The following is a 23,388-nucleotide window of genomic DNA, read 5'->3' as shown; positions in this document are numbered from 1 at the left end:
CCTATTGAGTGGAGTTTTTCTTTGCTTTTTTGGTGCATGAATGCAAAAAGTGTAACAATACTTTTACTATTAGTTTACAAAACAGAGTGGAGGAACCAAGTTTTCTCCGTTATTACTTAATTCATGCAACAAACATTATCATCATAATTTTTTCAACAAACAGAAGGGTGCTGAGGTCTAACCTGAGAAGTGTCCGTTGTGAAAAGGTTCCTCAATTTAATTTGTTTTCATCAGGGAACATAGTACCACTACTTCTTTTCGTACAATTCGACCACTGGCTGGAGGCAATTCCCACCATGTGCCCCTCAGCCTCATTCATCTATAAACGTGAATAGATTTATGTGTGACCGACCCCACCCCCCTGTATGGGAAGATCTATTGAGCTCAGGTGACACTGTATCGTTGAAGTCCTCCCCAACAATTGTAATTTCACCCCTGTCTTCGCAGCCAGTAGGGACTGTATTCTTGCATAAGCACTAGCCTGAAGGGTGGGTGGTGAGTAGACAGAAATAATACAAATCGATGCCCCCTACAGAGTGCTCTTAAGCATTAGATATCTCCCATCTGCATCACTTTCCACGGTCGACACAATCAGAGGGAGGGAATTCCTGATCAGAATCGCGATCCGCCTCGAACCTCTGGAGAATCTGGCATGTTCAACCACGGCAAATTTGGCTCTTACCCAGGAATGTGCAAACCGACCCCAGCAAGTGTGTTTCTTGGAGTAGCACTATGTCGGCTTTATGTGCATTGAGGAAGTTGGAGACTAGGCCCCTCTTTATTTTGTCTAATAGCCCATTCACGTTCCAAGACATGCATATGAGTGAGGTTGCTCTACCCTGATCTTGTTCCCCTATAAGTTCAGTGATTTGTGATCATCCCTAAGGAGGAATCACAGGGGGGGTCCCCCGAATCTCATGGTGCGAGAACTGATTCCATAACCAGGATGTACCTTGAACCCGTAAATTCCAACAAAAAATACACAACCAAGCCCCACCTCCCCACGCTTCCCCCAAACATAAAGCATCTGTTGACCCATCCGAAATTAAGTACAAACAACTACCAAGGGTGCACATTGAGTGGGTGCGCACTGAAACAGGAGCACGCTCAGGCCGGCGTGAACGCCGCTGTGTTCGTCGGGGTGGCAGCTCCCAGCAAGTCCTCTGGACAATGGTACTCAATTCTCTTTATAGCTACAATGTTCCTGGCGAGGCCCAGGCCAACCTCCTCCTCTTCGCTCACGCCTCTCGCCTTCACCCCCGTGGGCAGCCTCAGTGGATCTGAGCCCCTGTTGGCCTCCGCCCACTACATGCTTCGTCAATCCCGCTCCAAAATGCGCTTTTGTTTTGGCACAAGACATATATACATCCTGTCATGATAAAGGAGGAAGAGAACAACAGTATTTATTGTAAGGGTCTTATAGTGTTCTACTGTCACCCAAAGGTATCCTGGCATAATATAGAAAGAGAGGACATTAGCGACATTCAATCTGCAATCGCCCAATGTGTTTTGATAACCATGTTTTATCCTTCTTCCTGAAAGTTAGTAGAGTCACAGATGGCCTCAATACTACACCAACTACCACAGACCGTTCAAACCTAGGACATACAGTCTCACCCTAACCCAGGGAAATCTATATAAAAGGAAAAGATACAAATGAATATTCCACATTTATAAAATATTTGTATGAACGGTATTCTGCAAAAAGCATTTGAAAGAAACACGTTAGGAAATATTGTGATGGCAGCAGCCCATCTACAACAAAAGTGTATTGGCCCACAGTAAATCAAAAGGTCCAAAATAAATCTTTTCGGTTATATGAAAGTAGAGCAATCTTTATTAAATGGGGAACAGTTAATCTTGGATGAAAAAGCACACAATTTTATAGAAAAATGAGAATCAAATTGGGGCCTGCATTATTTCTGCTTTCTTCTTTACAGGGCTGAGAATCAATGTAAATGTTAATGTTAAAGGGCATTTGTACCGCACAGGATCAATCACTATCACCGCCTGAGTGGGCCCCTGGCGCTCTGGCTGATCTGAAAAAGGAGGGTTTGAAGGGGCTGTGTGTGGGGAGTTAGTAGGGTATAGCAGGAATAGGTAGAGTTAGAAATGGTGATGTCCTGTTGGCAGCGCCAATTCGGTTTTCACTGTTTGTTGAGCTTAGGTGCAATTTCCTGATCGGTGCCATTCCCATGTGCTCTTGTGCATGGTTATGTGCTGTTTGTATTTTGTTGCAGTTTGGTGAGGTGCATGCGGATTGCTCTGCAGAGATATGGTTGTGTGTGTTTGCTTTGGATAAGTCTATGCAGAGAATTTAAGTTTTTTAGAGATTGGTTAGTGGTTTCTTTCTTACCTTCTCATTTTGGACTTGTGTGCTCATCATCTGTGGCCATCCTGTGTGTTGGAGATTACTTAGCACAGTGTTAGCTTTCTTCTGTAGATTTCTAGCGGTGTATGGGCATGAGAGGTTGATGCGGCCTGCCCACACTTTTGGGCTAGGAATGATTCACTCCCTGGGTTTCTCAGTGGGGCGGAGGGTGCCTATATATTGGGTTGCGTGCCCTGGGGCTTGCTGGTTGCCTGTATTAGTTGGTGTCCCCCACCTGTTTCCTACCAGGGGTGGATTGGAGAGGGGTCCTACCTATCGGGTTGCATGTCCTGGGGCTCCTTGCTTGCCTGTGTTGGTAGATGCCCCCAAACGGTTTCCTAGCAGTGTCTTTGCGTATGTTTGTTGGGAGGCAATTCCAGGTTTTTGCTGCCAGGTGAGAGAAAGACGACCCTCTGAATTTTCTTTTGTTGCATGGTTTCAGTTCTAGGTGATCATCGTTGGTTGATCTGAGTGGTCTTGCCGGAAGGTAGCTGGTTATTGTCTTTTGTAGGAACTCCGCTCCTTAGCCATGGGTTGCTCTGTGCGTTATGCACATTGTTTTGAACCATAAATTGTTGTTTTATCAGTAGCCAGTGTAGCATCTTCAGCGCAGGGGTGTTCTCTTTATGGTAGTCTGAGCAGGAGTCTGGCCGCTGCGTTTTGGATGTGTTGTAGTTTCTTTAGTAGGTGTCCCGGCATTCATAGATATAGGCTGTTGGCGTAGTCGATTCTGGACATGATAAGGGAGTTGATGGTGAGTGACTTATGGGTGAAAGAGAGGAACAGTGGGATCCTTTTTACTGTGTGCATGAGGAAGAAATATTTCTTGATTATTGCGTTTACTTGTGGTTCTAGTGTTAATTTGTTGTCCATCACGACTAGCAGGTTTTCTACTGCGGTTGATGGTGTTGGTGCTGTTCCTAGTTCTGCCTGCTATGGGATGTAGTGGTTGTTTTCCCCATTTTTTTAAATCATCATTATTTCAGTTTTGCCTAGGTTTAGTTTGAGACTGTTTGTGTTCATCCAGCCATAGACCTCTTGTAGGCAGTCTTCTAGCATTGTGTTTTCTTCATGTGTGTCTTGTATTCTGTTGATGATCTGTGTGTCATCTGCGTAGTTGTAGCATGTAAAGTTGTGTCTTTTGATGAGCTTGATTAGTGGAGTCAAGTAGATGTTGAAGAGCATTGGAGATAAGGAGGATCCTCGTGGTACTCCACAGGTGGTTTCCCTTGGCGTGGATAAAAAAGGTTTAATCCAGACGGTTTCTGTTCTATCTGTTAGGAATGATTTAATCTAGAGTAATGCTTGGTTAGTCATTCCTATGTCTTCCAATCTCTTGATGAGGATGTCGTGGCTGACTGTGTCGAATGCTGCAGAGAGATCCAGAAGTATGAGAGCTGTGCTTGTGTTTGAGTCTGCGTTAGTCTTTAGATCACCCTAGATTGAGAGGAGTGCTGTTTCTGTTCCTCTCATCGGCTGAAGCTGACTTGTGCTTGGTCCAGTAGTTGGTGTTTTTCTATGTCTTCTTGTGTTATTCTATAGACGTGGGTTCCATGTAGTTTCACTGGGTAGTGGATGTTCGAGATGGGTCTGTAGTTCGAGAGGTCTTGCATGTTGCCTGCTGTGTCCTTGAGGAGTGGTTTGATGTACGTCGATTTTAATGATCACAGAAGATTCCCTGTTGAAAGTGACAAGTTGAGGAGGTTTCTGTATTCTGTATTCTTCCATAGGTGTGCCTTGTTTGAGAATTGACTTGGAGGGCAGGGATACACGGGGGAGCCTGCTTTGTTGCTGTTTCTTACCAGCTTGATGAATATCTCTGCTGATATTTGGGGGAATCTTTGGAGTTTGTTTTAACAATCCTCAGTTGGGAGGGTGGGTTGTGTGTTCTGATTAGTTGGTCTGCTTTGTATGTGTTACGCTCACCTGGCTCCCACAGAGGCGTCGATCTGAACTGGACAGCTGCGGTCTCCACCAATGTGACGCGTAGGGCCGAGATGACAGACTGGACTGGCCCACCTAACTTCGTTTGCTTGGCCCGTAGGAATATTCTTCTGCAAATGGAGAAAGGGAATTAACCACCCGTGGAGTTGAGCATAAATCCTTCCCCCCACTGTTCTCCCTACTGATCACCTTTGATGTCCCCTCTTATAGTCTCACCTGATGGTTTGAAAAGATGAGCTCTCCATCCTGCATTGAGCGCAGGGGCGCATAGGTAACCAGTTGCTTCACTGGCTTGAAGGAATTGGTTAGTTCCAGAACAATATTGACTCCGAGATTCCCGGCAAGACGCCGTAAGTATGTAGTTCGTAAGAGTTCAAATGCCTGACTTTCACTCTTGTCCGATTCCTTGCAGGTTGCAGCTTGACCCTAGTGAAGAGTTCCTCGTGGCAACCGGTAATATTCTGGTAAGGATTTGTATTATCCAACACAGTTCGATAAAATAATGTCAATATGTAACATGTTGCTTTCTCCCTTATTCAGGCGCTGAGAGAAAGTATGAAGTCTCGGGGAATAATACCTCCGGCGGTAAAATCAGGTAAGTCTATTGTGGTGAGGAGGGTTCCCCTGGTTAGTCCCTTTGTTTCTCCTTGTTGTCCTTTTGTTTCCCCTTAGGGGCCGGGGTTCGGTGAAGATGCAGTGAAGCTGTGCCGACCCGTGAAGAGGAATAGTACCCTCGGTGGTAAAATCAGGTAAGTCTATGGGGGGTAACTAATATTCCTCTGTGTATTCCCTTGGCTCACCTTGTTGTTCTTGTCTTTTCCTTAGGTGCCGGAGTGCGGCGGGAACATGCAGGAGGATGCAGTGGAATGTGAAGATGCTGTGAAGGCCGGTGAGTTCAGCGCGGCCCTGCAGAAAGCGAGGCGACGTGCATAAAATAACTTCTTTCTTCCAGCTCGAAGGCACGATGGATCGGGAATTCAGGTAAGGATCAAAGGTATTGCTCTTGTTCTAACCTTTTCTCCTTCTTTCTCCCTTTTTCTAGGAGCTCCAAACTCGAGGCGGGCGTGGCAGAAGGCTGGATGCAGACTTGCAGGCACGGTGAGCGTTACGCTGCTGGATGCAGAATAACGCGAAGCGTGTGCTACTCTTCGGGCGTGGTTTAAATAGCCTCCAAAGTAGTCCCAGGTAAGTATTCCTCCCCAGCCCCAACCGAGTAAAAAATAGTCCCTAGGTAAAGTAGTCCTTTCCAAGCCTCTTTTGGCTTGGAACTCTTGCAGCATGGTCTGCATCGGGTAAGTTTTAATCTATGAGCCTGGCGCCTATGGCGCCAGGACTGACTCTCCATATGAGCCTGGCTCCATAGGTGCCAGGACTGCACCCAAATAGCCCCTATCAGGTGTTGTTGTGCTTGCTTGGGATAACTTGATGCCTGCTTCCGGGGTTGCTGGACTTGGTCTGGGTCCCCGGGGGTAGGCATCATGACAGTATCATTTCGTGAGTTGCGCAGATTTTGTTTTTGAAGTGCATAGTTTCAGTGAGGGTATCGTGTGTTGTTTCAGGCCTGGGAGTTTCTCATTTCATGTATGATATTAAACAGTTTTTTTGGGGTGTTTGCGGCTTTGGTGATTCGGTTGTCGTAGTACTTTTTTTGGGCCTCATGGATTTCCTTTTTGTATGAATGGATTTGACGTTGGAATTGTATTTTGTTTGCTTGGTCGTATTTCTTTTTCCATTCTAGTGCAAGTTTCTTGTTTTTCTTTTTCATGTCGCCGAGTAGAGGGTTAAACCATTTGGCCAGTGCTCTTTTGCGTGTTGCAGTGAAAGGTTTTTTCCATGGTGATTTCGTTGATTGTTCTGGTGATCCAGTGATGGAGTAGTTTTGGTTTTCTTTTGAGTTCATCTTCGTTCAGTTCCGTGGTTGGCGGTTTGTTGAATTCTAGTTGTTCTACAAGGTTGCTTGCTTTGATGGTCCTGCAGTTTCTTTTTGTGATGGTCGGCAGTTTGTCAGGTTGTTTGGCTGATTTCGTGGATAGCATGATCACAAATGGAATGATGAGGTGGTCGCTCCTGAATATCTGTATTGGTGATGTTGTGGTGATGATGCTTTTGGTGGTGAAGATTGTGTCTACTCTAAGTCCCGCTGTGTGTGTAACTCCTTTGACTAATTGATGCAGTTTCATGGTCTTCAGTTGTTTGGCTAGTGATTTTAGTGAGTTAGCGATTTCTTCTTCAAACCAGATGTTGAAGTCCCAGAATAGTATAATGTGTTCCTGTTCGATGGCTAGGTTGGTAATGGCTTCTGTGAAGGTGTCCACGTAGGTCGAATCATATGTTGGTGGTCTGTAGACCAGGACGAATTTGAGGTTTGTTTTGGAGTTTGCTGTCAGGTGAAGGATTAGGGATTCACAGTTTTTGGTGCTTAGTGGGTCATCGGTTTAGATTTTTAGGTGTTCCTTGTATGCTATTGCAAGTTCTCCTCCTCTCTTATCTTTTCTGTTTGCTTGCAAGCACTTGAAGTTGTCGGGGAGGCAGTTATGGAGTGTGATTTTGTAGTTGTTGTCTAGCCATGTTTCTATTATGAATATAATGTTGATACCACCGTCGCACAGTAGATCGTACATTTCTGTGGCATGTTTGGACATTGATCATGCGTTGATCAGGTTGCAGTGGATCCTTTCGATGTGGTTTGGTTTATTTTTTAACATTTGGTTTGTCTTGCGGTTGTTCTGTTGGAGTGTTTCCTTCTTGCTGTTTTGAGTTGGTGGGTGTTCAGTGTGGAATGCTTCCTTGTTGAAATGGTCTGTTAGGTTGGTTGTTGGGTTGCTGATTTCTTCTGCTTCATCATCTTCTATGTTTTGGGGCGATTGGTGGTGGTGTACTTGTGTTTTTGTGATATATGGTGTGAGGGTGTTGGTTTCATTCCTTTCTCTTCTCTGAATTTCTCTTCTTTTTCTGCGTGTTTCCAGTGTGCGCTCGGCGTGCCTAGTTCTGTCAATGGCATTTAAATGTTGTGGTGCGTCGTCAGTTGAGAGGTATGGTGTTAGATATAGGGATTTTTCTCTTTTCAAGAGCTTATTCTTTTGGCCGTAATGTTTGTGGGTGTGTGCTCTGTATTGGCAGGTGTGGCAGGTTCTACTGGAGGGGTGTGTGGTTCTGTTTGCTTTTTTCTTGTTACATTTTTCTTTGGCATCATCCTGGTCTGTGTCGAGGAATGCTGTGGTCTTTGGAGGTACAATGGTTTAGGGGTCTGGGGTGTGGGCCACAGGGGCAGAAGCCCGCCTGTTGGACCTTGTGGGGTTTGGATGGTGTTGAGTCTTGTCTTCTTGTGTTGTGGTTATAGATATAGCAGTATATTCTGTGGCCTTGTGACTTTGTACGTGGGTTTTATTCCAGGGGTGGTGGAGGTTCTGGGGTTTGCTGTTGGCAGATTGGCTAGGGTGTCTTTATTCTGCACTTTTGAATGAGTTGGAAGTATTAGGGGAGTTCCAGGCTTGATAGGGGTCAAGGTATTTTGCTTGTGGTTTCAGGGAGGGGCACCCAAGTTAAGGGTTGATGCATAGGTGTTCCTCTTTTCCCATGGTTGGAGGGTCTAGGCGGGGTGGTTGGTTCGAGGATGGGAGTGGACCTAACCTGGGTTCCTGATTAGTTTGGTCAGCTTCCTGGCTGTAGTCAATTGTTTTCATTCGGTGGCTGTGGGTTTCCAGGGTAGTGAAAAAAGGCCTAGGTTTCACAAAATGGTACAGTATGAGCAGGACACGTCTAGATTTAACTTTCCTGGATAGTAGTCAGAAAGGGCTAGGTTTCACAATACAGTAGTCAATCACAGAATGGCAGAATATAAGAGAAACACACATTTATATTTGAGTCTCCTGGATAGTGGGCGAGAGCCTAGGTTGCGCAATACAGAAGTCATTTATAGAATGGCACTAAACCAGAGAAACACACCTAGGTTTGAGTTTCCTCGATAGTGGGAAAAAGGCCTAACTTTCACAAAATGGCAGAACATGAGCAAAACACACCTTTAGATTTGAATCTCCTGGATAGTGGGTAAGAGCCTAGGTTTCACAATACAGCAGTCAATCACAGAATGGCACAATACGAGAGAAACACACCTAGATTTGAGTTTCCTGGATAGTGGGAAAAGGCCTAGGTTTCACAATACAGCCCTCAGTCACAAAATGGCACAATACGAGAGAAACACAACTAGATTTGAATTTCCCGGATAGTGGGAAAAGGGTCTAGGTTTCACAATACAGTAGTCAGTCACAGAATGGCACAATACGAGAGAAACACGCCTAGATTTGAGTTTCCTGGGTAGTGGGAAAAAGGCCTAGGTTTCACAAAACGGCAGCATATGAGCGAAACACACCTAGATTAGAGTTTCCTCGATAGTGGGAAAAAGGCATAGGTTTCACAAAATGGCAGAATATGAGCGAAACACACCTAGATTTGAGTGTCCTGGGTAGTGGGAGAAAGGCCTAGGTTTTATAGTACAGTAGTCATTCAAACGAGATAGTATTAACACTTGAGTTCCTGGAGGATGTCCTGTGTGTTTGCTGTTAGCAATTAATGTTCCTATTGCAGGTTTCGGTGGTCTAGAGATAAGATGGAGGGAATCATTAACAGTAAGTTTAAGTCTTGTGCCTACCTTGCCAGTTGACGCAGGTTGATGGCTCTCTGTTCCACCTTTTGGCATGTGCGGATACTGCTGCGAGCCACTTCTTCTGGAGCGGTCCCCAGCCTTGGCTCCTCCGCCTTGGGGACTTTTTCATGGGCGCAGGGTTGCCATACTGAAATGTGTTTTGTGTGCTTCTGGTACGATCACGGCTGTGTTTGGAATTATGCCTTGCCAACCACCCAGGTGGGTAGTGGTGGGGGGGGTGCACAGAAGCGCAGTGAGTTGCTGCTTGGGGGGAGTCAAGGGAACATGCAGCAGTAACAGGGCCATAAGTGCCAACCACCACTCTCCTGCACCCAGAGTTTAGCAGCGAGTGGTGTTAACACCAGGAGCAGTGGCAAAGGCAGTTCTTATAATTTTTGGTAGGTGGCTGCCTACAAAGACTTGAAGTGTAAATGTTTATTGACGGGAGCCTGAATGCAATGTTATAATTCCCCTGTTTAAAGAACAGAATATAATGTGTAACTGAAAAGTGACTTCATATGTTACATTTATTTGCACATGAAACTAGCACCAATGGCTAAAAAGCAAAATGCATTTTTTCTGACCCCGGCACCAGTGCAGAGGAGATGGTATCCCAAAAGAAACAAAACAAAGGCCTTTTGAGGCTGGGCCATACATTTTATACCCATGTCATTGCAACAGAGGATTCAATGCACTCTTTGTTCTGAAAATCAGGCCTTGGTAATAAAGCAGATGCCAATTAACAGCTTCTATTTGTCACTGGGTCTATCCAGGAATTCACTAGAAATACAGAAATATATTCAGAAACCTAGGCCTGCAGTGGAATTGCCCAAATTATCAGCAACTCTCATCAAAAAGGTGTTCCGTTAAGGGATGCCATTCACGCGTGAAGAGGAATGAAGTCTGGCATCTGTGACAGCCAGCTAGTATAATCAGTAAGGGGGCAGAGAGCTGTGCAAACATTTGGCTCTGAGCAGCCTAGTTTCAAAGAACCTTCGGACAACATTTCCATGACAAGCAGGCCTCTCCGTGGTCATAAACGGCCCAGCTCTGAAGCCTCAAAGGAATAACACCATATGGCCTGTTGCCAGGCCACAGAATGGAAATACCAGCTAATGATTTGTTAAACCCATTACATGGAAAGAAAAAAATGCATCTTTGAATGTTACATATGGGATTATATGTTCCTTTATATCTTTTGAGTGTCACAGCAACTTAATTTTTTTAATTTTTCAGACTGAAAAACCCTATCATCTGAATGCAAAATGATATATTTATGGTATTAAAAATTATGCAAATCTTATGAATATACATATTTCTGCAAAGGAAAGTCATACCTTAGTGGTTAATATATTCGTGTGTCTGATCGGCTTTGCCAAGATCCTGAGATAGGAAAAGAATCTTTTTGTGACAGTATCAGAGAATAAAAATAAATAATCGGACAAGCACACGTTAGATATCGCGGCAAGATGAGACCTCCTGAGTGAGAGCAATCTGGCAAACTAATTTGTAACTTAATCACACGTGTATAAACATGTTTTAGAAAGTCACGATTGCTTAATGTAAAATATCCAATATGACATTACATCAAATGGAAGGGAAATAGGAATAGAATGTTACTCCCATTGGACTACCCTCTTCATTAATATGTCTAATGAGTGCTAAGGGGATGGTTTAGTATGATGTCACTTTTGGAACACTGTCCAATCACACAGACCGACCACATGAGACACAGACACACCGTAAGGGGAGTGGTCCCTAATATATAAACGTCTAAGCCCCTATGTTTCAGGAACTAAATGACTTGAAGAAGGGGATCGAAAGAAGAATTGTCTAGAACAGAAAGGAGAATAGAATAGCTTGATTCATTTTGGATGTTTGGCAGACCACTGTGGGAGAGGCTTACATGGAGTTGAATCGCAGGCTTTCCTCAGTGGAAAAGGAAACAGACAGGCCCAATGCAGAAGGAGAGAAACCAGGGTGTGAAGGGAAGCTGACCCATCTTGCTAACTGATACCCACCTGTTACTAGAGGGGAAGAATTGAACCATTCCATGAGAGTGCACCCACCTGTCTGTGAGACAACCAAAGAAAATATATTCTTAAGTATGCATAAGGCTGAGGGGAAATATCATTCTGATGTTCTGATTAATTTAGTTTTCTATCAAATTAATGCTTTGTCTGTCAAATTTCAGCAATGGTAGCCCACAGTGATGAGTTGTAACTTTTGTACAAGTTCGTGTGAGGCCCTTGTCAGCTTGTCAGTTGTGGCGGGTCAGAAGAAGGAGACAGACTCTGGTTTTCCATTTTACTGTAGTTTTATTCAACAGAAAGGTGCAAACTCCTAATTTTCCATAAACTATTGGTGATCCCTACCTAGCAAACTAACGAAGGTGCTCATCAGTCATTGGTGTAAGCCAGATTCAGCCCACTGTTAAAAGCTAACCTATTCTAACCCTACCACTATATTAAGAACTAAGAAACAATCAAAGGTATTGGGGTGCCCAGGTGAACAATCTAGCTCAAGATCCCAATATCGTAATTCTCGAAGCTGACAAAGGTGGAAATATAGTTATTTTGAATAGACAAGATTATGGGCCTCATTACACGGTAGGCGGTGAGCCATGGCGCTATTAGCGCCATGGCTCATGCCGGTAAAATACCGGCACCGCCTTGGCGGAAAGGGGATTTACCGCCCCATTCCAAGGTTGGAGGGGCGGTAAATCCCCCTTCCGCCATTGCCCTTCCCCATTCCCATTTCTGCCCCATAGGGCTCTATGGGAATGGGGAAGGCGCTAATTACGGCACCGCAATTTTGCGGTGCCGTAATTAGCTCCGAAGTCACTTAGCGGGTTGGATTTTAACGCCTGCAAAAAGCAGGCGTTAAATCCCCCAACCCGCAAAGGGAACTCGTAGTACGGCGGTAGGGATTTACCGGTACCGATATTTTACCGGTACCGGTAAATCCCTACCGCCATCCGTGTAATGAGGCCCTATGTCTCTATGGCACACAAACATCTGGCAACACCGGAGCGTTACCATAAACTTACAGGCTATCTGACTAGGCAAGCGGTCACAGAACTTACACCTCTTATCACAGAATGGTATTCCACAGGTACCCTAACGGATAATGAATGAGCATTTCTTATCAGCCCCTACCCAGTCATACCAACCATGTACTTCACCTAAGGTACACAAGCAATATGTCTCTTTTCCGGATGTCTGTCCTATTATGAGCGGTTTGGCTGGGCAACTGAGGGTTTGTCAGAATACATCGATATGGCAATTAAAGTCCTTGTTCCGCTTTACCATCCCATCTTGAAGACTCAACACAAACATTGGCAATTTTTAACAAGGTATCCTGGCAATTTCAATTTCAGCTAGCAACTCTAGATGTTAAGTGGTCGATTCATGGAAATAATGTGCGCTGAAATTTACGGCGCAAGCGTGCGAAAGCGTGCGAATCGCAGTGTCAGTGCAAAAATCGCAGCGAAACCCGCGCACAGCGATTCATGGAAGTCCATGCGCGAGGAAATTCCAGGATGTGCGCCAAAATACTGAGTGGCGCACGCTGGCGCACACGTCTTCAAACCGCATGCACTAAGCGCACAGCGAAAGCGCACATAGCGCGGCGCACACAACAAAAGTAGGCATAACACGGGGCGTGACACGCGGAATGGGGAACAACGCGTGAAAATGAGGGCGTCACGGGGGAAGTACAGGAGGCAAGTGGGCGGAACGCCCACACGCTCGCCTACAACACGTATTCATGGAATCGAATAGGGCAAACCAGCGCACAGGCAAAGACACGCACAGGCCTAAACACGTCCGCCACACGAAGGCAGGAGGTAGCGTCCCTGCGCATGAAAGAAATGTGCATCAAAATGTGCGCTAACAAAAAGGACGTATATACAGCCATGATGAATGTCCCATACTGTGGCCGTCTAGGACAAATGACGTGCAAAGGGGTACGTGACAAATACTGACACCCGCTGTGTGAAAAATAGCGTGTGCGTGTATTTCGGGGGTGCGCGGGAAGTTTCACACGCGATAGGCCTTCGGCGAGCGGGGTACGTGTATTTCAGGGGTTCGCGTGAAGTTTCACACGCGATTGGCCTTGGGCGAGCGGGGTACGTGTAAATCTGGGGTGCGTGGGAAGTTTCACAAGCGATTGGCCTGGGTACGTGTATTTCAGGGGTTCGCTGGAAGTTTCACACGCGTTTTGGTGTCAGAGCGGGGAACATGCATTTCGGGGGTGCGCAGGGAGTCCTACACGTGAATTGGCAGTGTGGGTCCCCCCAGGTGTACCCTCTACCCTCTCCACGACCCCTGCAGGTAGCCCACACCACAGGGGACTACCCTGCACCCCTGGTCATGTCCCGCAGGCAGCCCATCCACCATGGGCATGCCCCCCAGCCAAGGCACATGTCACCTTGCAATATGATCAGCAACTCATGTCCCCCTGCAGCCCCAGCAGTCAGGGGCCCCTGCCAGCAGGCCCCCATGCATGTCCCCCTGCACCCCCACCCACCACAGTCAGGGGCACCTGGCAGCAGGCCCCCACTCATGTCCCCCTGCACCCCCACCCCCCAGCAGTCAGGTGCACCTGCCAGCAGGCTCCCACTCATGTCCCCCTGCACCCCCACCCCCCAGCAGTCAGGGGCACCTGCCAGCAGGCCCCCAATCATGTCCCCTTGCACACCCACCCCCCAGCAGTCAGGGGCCCCTGGCAGCAGGCCCCCACTCATGGCCCCTTGCACCCCCACCCCCCAGCAGTCAGGGGCCCCTGGCAGCAGGCCCCCACTCATGTCCCACTCATGTCCCCCTGCACCCCCACCCCCCAGCAGTCAGGGGCACCTGCCAGCAGGCCCCCACTCATGTCCCACTCATGTCCCCCTGCACCCCCACCCCCCCAGCAGTCAGGGGCACCTGCCAGCAGGCCCCCACTCATGTCCCCTTGCACCGCCACCCCCAGCAGTCAGGGGCACCTGCCAGCAGGCCCTCACTCATGACCCACTCATGTCCCCCTGCACCCCCACCCCCCAGCAGTGCAGGGCCCCTGGCAGCAGGCCCCCACTCATGTCCTACTCATGTCCCCCTGCACCCCCACCCCCCAGCAGTCAGGGGCACCTGGCAGCAGGCCCCCACTCATGTCCCCCTGCACACCCACCACCCAGCAGTCAGGGGCACCTGACAGCAGGCCCCCACTCATGTCCCACTCATGTCCCCCGGCACCCCCCCAGGAGTCAGGGGCACCTGCCAGCAGGCCCCCAATGATGTCCCACTCATGTCCCCCTGCAACCCACCCCCCATCAGTCAGGGGCACCTGCCAGCAGGCCCCCACTCATGTCCCCTTGCACACCCACCCCCCAGCAGACAGGGGCCCCTGGCAGCAGGCCCCTACTCATGTCCCCTTGCACCCCCACCCCCCAGCAGTCAGGGGCACCTGCCAGCAGGCCCCCACTCATGTCCCACTCGTGTCCCCCTGCACCCCCACCCCCCAGCAGTCAGGGGCACCTGACAGCAGGCCCCCACTCATGTCCCACTCATGGCCCCTGCACCCCCACCCCCAGCAGTCAGGGGCACCTGCCAGCAGGCCCCCACTCATGTCCCCTTGTACCCCCACCCCCAAGCAGTCAGGGGCACCTGCCAGCAGGCCCCCACTCATGTCCCACTCATGTCCCCCTGCAACCCCACACCCCCCAGCAGTCAGGGGCACCTGCCAGCAGGCCCCCCACTCATGTCCCACTCATGTCCCCCTGCACCCCCACCCCCCAACAGTCAGGGGCACCTGCCAGCAGGCCCCCACTCATGTCCGCTTGCACACCCACCCCCCAGCAGTCAGGGGCCCCTGGCAGCAGGCCCCCACTCATGTCCCCTTGCACCCCCACCCCCAGCAGTCAGGGGCACCTGCCAGCAGGCCCCCACTCATGTCACCTTGCACCCCCACCCCCAGCAGTCAGAGGCCCCTGGCAGCAGGCCCCCACTCATGTCCCACTCATGTCCCCCTGCACCCCCACACCCCAGCAGTCAGGAGCACCTGCCAGCAGGCCCCCACTCATGTCCCACTCATGTCCCCCTGCACCCCCACCCCCCAGCAGTCAGGGGCACCTGCCAGCAGGCCCCCACTCATGTCCCACTCATGTCCCCCTGCACCCCCACCCCCCAGCAGTGCAGGGCCCCTGGCAGCAGGCCCCCACTCATGTCCCCCTGCACCCCCACACCCCAGCAGTCAGGGGAACCTGGCAGCAGGCCCCCACTCATGTCCCACTCATGTCCCCCTGCACCCCCACCACCCAGCAATCAGGGGCACCTGCGAGCAGGCCCCCACTCATGTCCCACTCATGTCCCCCGGCACCCCCCCAGCAGTCAGGGGCACCTGCCAGCAGGCCCCCACTCATGTCCCACTCATGTCCCCCTGCACCCCCACCCCCCATCAGTCAGGGGCACCTGCCAGCAGGCCCCCACTCATATCCCCTTGCACACCCACCCTCCAGCAGTCAGGGGCCCCTGGCAGCAGGCCCCTACTCATGGCCCCTTGCACCCCCACCCCCCAGCAGTCAGGGGCACCTGCCAGCAGGGCCACACTCATGTCCCACTCATGTCCCCCTGCACCCCCACCCCCCAGCAGTCAGGGGCACCTGCCAGCAGGCCCCCACTCATGTCCCACTCATGTCCCCCTGCACCCCCACCCCCCAGGCCAGCAGTCAGGGGCATCTGCCAGCAGGCCCCCACTCATGTCCCCTTGCACCCCCACCCCCAAGCAGTCAGGGGCACCTGCCAGCAGGCCCCCACTCATGTCCCACTCATGTCCCCCTGCACCCCCACCCCCCAGCAGTCAGGGGCACCTGCCAGCAGGCCCCCACTCATGTCCCCTTGCACCCCCACCCCCCAGCAGTCAGGGGCACCTGCCAGAAGGCCCCCACTCATGTCCCACTCATGTCCCCCTGCACCCCACCCCCCAGCAGTCAGGGGCACCTGCCAGCAGGCCCCCACTCATGTCCCACTCATGTCCCCCTGCACCCCCAACCCCCAGCAGTCAGGGGCACCTGCCAGAAGGCCCCCATTCATGTCCCCTTGCACCCCCACCCCCCAGCAGTCAGCGGCACCTGCCAGCAGGCCCCAACTCATGTCCCACTCATGTCCCCCTTCACCCCCACCCCCCAGCAGTCAGAGGCACCTGCCAGCAGGCCCCCACTCATGTCCCCCTGTACCCCCACCCCCCAGCAGTACAGGGCCCCTGGCAGCAGGCCCCCACTCATGTCCCACTCATGTCCCCCTGCACCCCCACCCCCCAGCAGTCAGGGGCACCTGGCAGCAGGCCCCCACTCATGTCCCACTCATGTCTCCCTGCACCCCCACCCTCCAGCAGTCAGGAGCACCTGCCAGCAGGCCCCCACTCATGTCCCACTCATGTCCCCCTGCACCCCCACCCCCCAGCAGCCAGGGGCACCTGCCAGCAGGCCCCCACTCATGTCCCACTCATGTCCCCCTGCACCCCCACCCCCCAGCAGTGCAGGGCCCTTGGCAGCAGGCCCCCACTCATGTCCCCCTGCACCCCCACCCCCCCAGCAGTCAGGGGCACCTGGCAGCAGGCCCCAACTCATGTCCCACTCATGTCCCCCTGCACCCCCACCCCCCAGCAGTCAGCAGGCCCCCACTCATGTCCCCTTGCACCCCTACCCCCCAGCAGTCAGGGGCACCTGGCAGCAGGCCCCCACTCATGTCCCACTCATGTCCCCCTGCACCCCCACCCCCCAGCAGTCAGGGGCACCTGCCAGCAGGCCCCCACTCATGTCCCACTCATGTCCCCCTGCACCCCCTCCCCCCAGCAGTGCAGGGCCCCTGGCAGCAGGCCCCCACTCATGTCCCACTCATGTCCCCCTGCACCCCCACCCCCCAGCAGTCAGGGGCACCTGGCAGCAGGCCCCCACTCATGTCCCACTCATGTCCCAGCAGGCCCCCACTCATGTCCCACTCATGTCCCCCTGCACCCCCACCCCCCAGCAGTCAGGGGCACCTGGCAGCAGGCCTCCACTCATGTTCCACTCATGTCCCCCTGTACCCCCACCCCCCAGCAGTCAGGGGCACCTGGCAGCAGGCCCCCACTCATGTCCCACTCATGTCCCAGCAGGCCCCCACTCATGTCCCACTCATGTCCCCCTGCACCCCCACCCCCCAGCAGTCAGGGGCACCTGGCAGCAGGCCCCCACTCATGTCCCACTCATGTCCCCCTGCCCCTCCACCCCCCCAGCAGTCAGGGGCACCTGCCAGCAGGCCCCCACTCATGTCCCACTCATGTCCCCCTGCACCCCCACCCCCCAGCAGTCAGGGGCACCTGCCAGCAGGCCCCCACTCATGTCCCACTCATGTCCCCCTGCACCCCCACCCCCCAGCAGTCAGGGGCACCTGCCAGCAGGCCCCCACTCATGTCCCCTTGCACACCCACCCCCCAGCAGTCAGGGGCCCCTGGAGCAGGCCCCCACTCATGTCCCCTTGCACTCCCACCCCCCAGCAGTCAGGGGCACCCCCAGCAGGCCCCCACTCATGTCCCACTCATGTCCCCCTGCACCCCCACCCCCCAGCAGTCAGGGGCACCTGCCAGCAGGCCCCCACTCATGTCCCACTCATGTCCCCCTGCACCCCCACCCCCCAGCAGTCAGGGGCTCCTGCCAGCAGGCCCCCACTCATGTCCCCTTGCACCCTCACCCCCCAACAGTCAGGGGCATCTGCCAGCTGGCCCCCACTCATGTCCCACTCATGTCCCCCTGCACCCCTACCCCCCAGCAGTCAGGGGCAACTGGCAGCAGGCCCCCCCTCATGTCCGACTCATGTCCCCCTGCACCCACACCCCCCAGGAGTCAGGGGTACCTGCCAGCAGGCCCCCGATGATGTCCCACTCATGTCCCCCTGCACCCCCACCCCCCATCAGTCAGGGGCACCTGCCAGCAGGCCCCCACTCATGTCCCCTTGCACACCCACCCCCCAGCAGTCAGGGGCCCCTGGCAGCAGGCCCCTACTCATGTCCCCTTGCACCCCCACCCCCCAGCAGTCAGGGGCACCTGCCAGCAGGCCCCCACTCATGTCCCACTTGTGTCCCCCTGCACCCCCACCCCCAGCAGTCAGGGGCACCTGACAGCAGGCCCCCACTCATGTCCCACTCATGGCCCCTGCACCCCCACCCCCAGCAGTCAGGGGCACCTGCCAGCAGGCCCCCACTCATGTCCCCTTGTACCCCCACCCCCAAGCAGTCAGGGGCACCTGCCAGCAGGCCCCCACTCATGTCCCACTCATGTCCCCCTGCAACCCCACACCCCCCAGCAGTCAGGGGCACCTGCCAGCAGGCCCCCCACTCATGTCCCACTCATGTCCCCCTGCACCCCCACCCCCCAACAGTCATGGGCACCAGCCAGCAGGCCCCCACTCATGTCCGCTTGCACACCCACCCCCCAGCAGTCAGGGGCCCCTGGCAGCAGGCCCCCACTCATGTCCCCTTGCACCCCCACCCCCCAGCAGTCAGGGGCACCTGCCAGCAGGCCCCCACTCATGTCACCTTGCACCCCCACCCCCAGCAGTCAGAGGCCCCTGGCAGCAGGCCCCCACTCATGTCCCACTCATGTCCCCCTGCACCCCCACCCCCCCGCAGTCAGGGGCACCTGCCAGCAGGCCCCCACTCATGTCCCCCTGCACCCCACCCCCCAGCAGTCAGGGGTACCTGCCAGCAGGCCCCCACTCATGTCCCACTCATGTCCCCCTGCACCCCAACCCCCAGCAGTCAGGGGCACCTGCCAGCAGGCCCCCACTCATGTCCCCCTGCACCCCACCCCCCAGCAGTCAGGGGCACCTGCCAGCAGGCCCCCACTCATGTCCCACTCATGTCCCCCTGCACCCCCACCCCCCAGCAGTCAGAGGCATCTGCCAGCAGGCCCCCACTCATGTCCCACTCATGTCCCCCTGCACCCCCATCCCCCAGCAGTGCAGGGCCCCTGGCAGCAGGCCCCCACTCATGTCCCACTCACGTCCCCCTGCAGCCCCACCCCCCAGCAGTCAGGGGCACCTGGCAGCAAGCCCCCACTCATGTCCCACTCATGTCCCCCTGCACCCCCACACCCCAGCAGTCAGGAGCACCTGCCAGCAGGCCCCCACTCATGTCCCACTCATGTCCCCCTGCACCCCCACCCCCCAGCAGTCAGGTGCACCTGCCAGCAGGCCCCCACTCATGTCCCACTCATGTCCCCCTGCACCCCCACCCCCCAGCAGTGCAGGGCCCCTGGCAGCAGGCCCCCACTCATGTCCCCCTGCACCCCCACACCCCAGCAGTCAGGGGAACCTGGCAGCAGGCCCCCACTCATGTCCCACTCATGTCCCCCTGCACCCCCACCACCCAGCAGTCAGGGGCACCTGCGAGCAGGCCCCCACTCATGTCCCACTCATGTCCCCCGGCACCCCCCCCAGCAGTCAGGGGCACCTGCCAGCAGGCCCCCACTCATGTCCCACTCATGTCCCCCTGCACCCCCACCCCCCATCAGTCAGGGGCACCTGCCAGCAGGCCCCCACTCATATCCCCTTGCACACCCACCCTCCAGCAGTCAGGGGCTCCTGGCAGCAGGCCCCTACTCATGGCCCCTTGCACCCCCACCCCCCAGCAGTCAGGGGCACCTGCCAGCAGGGCCACACTCATGTCCCACTCATGTCCCCCTGCACCCCCACCCCCCAGCAGTCAGAGCACCTGCCAGCAGGCCCCCACTCATGTCCCACTCATGTCCCCCTGCACCCCCACCCCCCAGGCCAGCAGTCAGGGGCATCTGCCAGCAGGCCCCCACTCATGTCCCCTTGCACCCCCACCCCCAAGCAGTCAGGGGCACCTGCCAGCAGGCCCCCACTCATGTCCCACTCATGTCCCCCTGCACCCCCACCCCCCAGCAGTCAGGGGCACCTGCCAGCAGGCCCCCACTCATGTCCCCTTGCACCCCCAGCCCCCAGAAGTCAGGGGCACCTGCCAGAAGGCCCCCACTCATGTCCCACTCATGTCCCCCTGCACCCCACCCCCAGCAGTCAGGGGCACGTGCCAGCAGGCCCCCACTCATGTCCCACTCATGTCCCCCTGCACCCCCAACCCCCAGCAGTCAGGGGCACCTGCCAGAAGGCCCCCATTCATGTCCCCATGCACCCCCACCCCCAGCAGTCAGCGGCACCTGCCAGCAGGCCCCCACTCATGTCCCACTCATGTCCCCCTTCACCCCCACCCCCCAGCAGTCAGAGGCACCTGCCAGCAGGCCCCCACTCATGTCCCCCTGCACCCCCACCCCCCAGCAGTACAGGGCCCCTGGCAGCAGGCCCCCACTCATGTCCCACTCATGTCCCCCTGCACCCCCACCCCCCAGCAGTCAGGGGCACCTGGCAGCAGGCCCCCACTCATGTCCCACTCATGTCTCCCTGCACCCCCACCCTCCAGCAGTCAGGAGCACCTGCCAGCAGGCCCCCACTCATGTCCCACTCATGTCCCCCTGCACCCCCACCCCCCAGCAACCAGGGGCACCTGCCAGCAGGCCCCCACTCATGTCCCCCTGCACCCCCACCCCCCAGCAGTCAGGGGCACCTGGCAGCAGGCCCCAACTCATGTCCCACTCATGTCCCCCTGCACCCCCACCCCCCAGCAGTCAGGGGCACCTGCCAGCAGGCCCCCACTCATGTCCCCTTGCACCCCTACCCCCCAGCAGTCAGGGGCACCTGGCAGCAGGCCCCCACTCATGTCCCACTCATGTCCCCCTGCACCCCCACCCCCCAGCAGTCAGGGGCACCTGCCAGCAGGCCCCCACTCATGTCCCACTCATGTCCCCCTGCACCCCCTCCCCCCAGCAGTGCAGGGCCCCTGGCAGCAGGCCCCCACTCATGTCCCACTCATGTCCCCCTGCACCCCCACCCCCCAGCAGTCAGGGGCACCTGGCAGCAGGCCCCCACTCATGTCCCACTCATGTCCCAGCAGGCCCCCACTCATGTCCCACTCATGTCCCCCTGCACCCCCACCCCCCAGCAGTCAGGGGCACCTGGCAGCAGGCCTCCACTCATGTTCCACTCATGTCCCCCTGTACCCCCACCCCCCAGCAGTCAGGGGCACCTGGCAGCAGGCCCCCACTCATGTCCCACTCATGTCCCAGCAGGCCCCCACTCATGTCCCACTCATGTCCCCCTGCACCCCCACCCCCCAGCAGTCAGGGGCACCTGGCAGCAGGCCCCCACTCATGTCCCACTCATGTCCCCCTGCCCCCCCACCCCCCCAGCAGTCAGGGGCACCTGCCAGCAGGCCCCCACTCATGTCCCACTCATGTCCCCCTGCACCCCCACCCCCCAGCAGTCAGGGGCACCTGCCAGCAGGCCCCCACTCATGTCCCACTCATGTCCCCCTGCACCCCCACCCCCCAGCAGTCAGGGGCACCTGCCAGCAGGCCCCCACTCATGTCCCCTTGCACACCCACCCCCCAGCAGTCAGGGGCCCCTGGAGCAGGCCCCCACTCATGTCCCCTTGCACTCCCACCCCCCAGCAGTCAGGGGCACCCCCAGCAGGCCCCCACTCATGTCCCACTCATGTCCCCCTGCACCCCCACCCCCCAGCAGTCAGGGGCACCTGCCAGCAGGCCCCCACTCATGTCCGCTTGCACACCCACCCCCCAGCAGTCAGGGGCCCCTGGCAGCAGGCCCCCACTCATGTCCCCTTGCACCCCCACCCCCCAGCAGTCAGGGGCACCTGCCAGCAGGCCCCCACTCATGTCACCTTGCACCCCCACCCCCAGCAGTCAGAGGCCCCTGGCAGCAGGCCCCCACTCATGTCCCACTCATGTCCCCCTGCACCCCCACCCCCCCGCAGTCAGGGGCACCTGCCAGCAGGCCCCCACTCATGTCCCCCTGCACCCCACCCCCCAGCAGTCAGGGGCACCTGCCAGCAGGCCCCCACTCATGTCCCACTCATGTCCCCCTGCAACCCAACCCCCAGCAGTCAGGGGCACCTGCCAGCAGGCCCCCACTCATGTCCCCCTGCACCCCACCCCCCAGCAGTCAGGGGCACCTGCCAGCAGGCCCCCACTCATGTCCCACTCATGTCCCCCTGCACCCCCACCCCCCAGCAGTCAGAGGCATCTGCCAGCAGGCCCCCACTCATGTCCCACTCATGTCCCCCTGCACCCCATCCCCCAGCAGTGCAGGGCCCCTGGCAGCAGGCCCCCGCTCATGTCCCACTCACGTCCCCCTGCAGCCCCACCCCCCAGCAGTCAGGGGCACCTGGCAGCAAGCCCCCACTCATGTCCCACTCATGTCCCCCTGTACCCCCACACCCCAGCAGTCAGGAGCACCTGCCAGCAGGCCCCCACTCATGTCCCACTCATGTCCCCCTGCACCCCCACCCCCCAGCAGTCAGGGGCACCTGCCAGCAGGCCCCCACTCATGTCCCACTCATGTCCCCCTGCACCCCCACCCCCCAGCAGTGCAGGGCCCCTGGCAGCAGGCCCCCACTCATGTCCCCCTGCACCCCCACACCCCAGCAGTCAGGGGAACCTGGCAGCAGGCCCCCACTCATGTCCCACTCATGTCCCCCTGCACCCCCACCACCCAGCAGTCAGGGGCACCTGCGAGCAGGCCCCCACTCATGTCCCACTCATGTCCCCCGGCACCCCCCCCCAGCAGTCAGGGGCACCTGCCAGCAGGCCCCCACTCATGTCCCACTCATGTCCCCCAGCACCCCCACCCCCCATCAGTCAGGGGCACCTGCCAGCAGGCCCCCACTCATATCCCCTTGCACACCCACCCTCCAGCAGTCAGGGGCTCCTGGCAGCAGGCCCCTACTCATGGCCCCTTGCACCCCCACCCCCCAGCAGTCAGGGGCACCTGCCAGCAGGGCCACACTCATGTCCCACTCATGTCCCCCTGCACCCCCACCCCCCAGCAGTCAGGGGCACCTGCCAGCAGGCCCCCACTCATGTCCCACTCATGTCCCCCTGCACCCCCACCCCCCAGGCCAGCAGTCAGGGGCATCTGCCAGCAGGCCCCCACTCATGTCCCCTTGCACCCCCACCCCCAAGCAGTCAGGGGCACCTGCCAGCAGGCCCCCACTCATGTCCCACTCATGTCCCCCTGCACCCCCACCCCCCAGCAGTCAGGGGCACCTGCCAGCAGGCCCCCACTCATGTCCCCTTGCACCCCCAGCCCCCAGCAGTCAGGGGCACCTGCCAGAAGGCCCCCACTCATGTCCCACTCATGTCCCCCTGCACCCCACCCCCCAGCAGTCAGGGGCACCTGCCAGCAGGCCCCCACTCATGTCCCACTCATGTCCCCCTGCACCCCCAACCCCCAGCAGTCAGGGGCACCTGCCAGAAGGCCCCCATTCATGTCCCCTTGCACCCCCACCCCCAGCAGTCAGCGGCACCTGCCAGCAGGCCCCC

Source organism: Ambystoma mexicanum, chromosome 4q (genome assembly GCF_040938575.1).
Source record: "Ambystoma mexicanum isolate Mex_15411 chromosome 4q, UKY_AmexF1_1, whole genome shotgun sequence".
Taxonomy (NCBI): Eukaryota; Metazoa; Chordata; class Amphibia; order Caudata; family Ambystomatidae; genus Ambystoma; species Ambystoma mexicanum.
Note: the sequence above shows the minus strand (reverse complement) of the source record.